Source organism: Stegastes partitus, unplaced genomic scaffold, assembly GCF_000690725.1.
Source record: "Stegastes partitus isolate 25-593 unplaced genomic scaffold, Stegastes_partitus-1.0.2 Scaffold434, whole genome shotgun sequence".
In the NCBI taxonomy this organism is placed as follows: domain Eukaryota; kingdom Metazoa; phylum Chordata; class Actinopteri; family Pomacentridae; genus Stegastes; species Stegastes partitus.
In genome coordinates this window covers 439,449-441,510 of record NW_007578165.1, presented here as the reverse complement: position 1 = coordinate 441,510, position 2,062 = coordinate 439,449, and positions in this window count along the sequence as shown.

Genomic DNA, 2,062 nt, shown 5'->3' with positions numbered 1-2,062 from the left:
GGTAATCGTCCACGGGATCCGTCATTTCTACGCTTTCCATTCATTCATTGTCTTCATAATCAGCCGAGCAATGCATTCTGGTAACATTTCTGAATACAAGCATCACATTGGTTGCCGGTTATTTGCATAAAGTGGAGCTCTAGGCTACGTTATGCAAATCAGGGGCAGTCGGCTGTCACTTGCCGCCTCTGGAAACTCCTGAAAAATGCCTAAACTAACCGCTGTTGATCTAAAATCAAGACAGATTCGGCAGCTGCGTGGCTTATTTCTGGCCTCAAATGTATTCAGAAGCACGTTTTATCAAATTGGTTTAAAAAAAGAAAAAGCTAAAGTTTTTAAACAGATTGCCACGTTAACAGAAGAGCAGCTTCTGGAGCATCAGCAACATTTAAAGGCTGGACATGTGCAAAATATAGAGGCTCTGTTATTATTATTCAAATTATCATGAGCAAAAAATTAACGGAGCTAAAGATGAGCTAAAAACTAATTGACATACGCAGTAGATCAGGGAACGAGCTTGTCTGGGTTGGAGCACAGCTTCCCGTGTTTGGCCGTGTAGTGAAAGGGACTAAGATTTTCACTTTGAAAGCAGGTGACAGTGATGAATGAGAGAATATAAAGAGGGGCCTTGGAAAACCCACGAAGCGCTGATTCAGGGCAGGAGCGAGTGACTTCAGCTGAAGGGACAAGGAACAGTACACGTGTCCTGAAACCAGGATCAGTGTTTCTCAAACATCTGCCTGTTTCACGGGAAAGTAGAAAAATAAAATAAAATAAAATAAAAAATAACTCACCGGCAACTTGTCAGCGTCGGTGATTATTTCACTGACAGGTCTCCAGAGTGAAATATGGTGAGAGATTCTCCCAGGCCCTCTGAAGCCTTTTCCGGCAGAGACATAATGAATCGTGATGCCAGCTGTCAGCGTGCTGCTGCCAGGCTGCAGACGTGGGGAATAGAAAGTCATTACTGGTGCATACTATGATTCCACTGTATGTTTTTTTTTTATTTTTTTTATTTGAAGGCCAGAGGGTTGTGGGGTAGGTGCGTGAGGTCACGCTGGAATGGCTGACAACACAAAAAGCCATTTAGAAATCCATGGAGTCACCGGTCAGACAGATTAGAGGAGGTAGGGGACCGTGTACTGTAATTGGAAAATGTTTTTTTTTCTCTGTCAATCACACCGTGGTGTTTTCTTGCTCTGTTTTCCTTCATTTTTCTTTTTTTGTGCGTCTATAAAGTGCAGACAAGGTCAAAGCCAATAATTGGATTAGAGATCAAAATATTTTTCTGGAGAACGTCTTGGGGGGATTCAGACCATGTTCATTTTCACAACATAAAACAAACAAACAAAAAAAACATACAAAACAAAGAAATACAAATGTCATACTTACTTATAAGTTGCACAGTGTGGAGACGGACTGGGATGGAGCTCCGGGCTACACAGAGGCCTGATTTTAGGTTTCAGCTGATGATACGAGAAGCTCCTGAGACAAGAAAATGATACAGAAAAAGAAAAACCTTCCCCTGATAGCTAAACGAATGCTGTTTGTAAAATGAGTGCAGAATGAACTTCGTTTTCCTTTTTATCAAAAGTACATTACTGACTGGAAGAATCCATAACGACCGGTAATGTTGGTGCATCAGCAGGCGCTCAGAAAAAAAACAATAAATACCCGTATAGTATTATAATAGGATTGTTTGAACACATATCAGACTGTACTTCATATCTGAGAACATTTTGGGCTTTTGCTGGGTATAAAAATTTCCTTTTTTTGCAGGAAATAGCTTCAAATAACCTTTTGTACATGATAAGACTGATCCCTCAGTGTGAAGGTGCAGCAGGTCGTGCACTGTTAGCTACTGTTGTTCTCATTTGTTAATGCAAAATAGCAACAACCAGCTGTGTTGAACTAATTATCAACCCCTGAAACCATTTTAAACATAATGTAAGGCAGCCATTAACACATAGTAAATGGATTAAACCGTTTTCAGTTCGTTAGTAGAAGCCCTGATTACATAGACCCTTGCAGAGTTGACTTACAGGTGTGGAAGGTATGACAT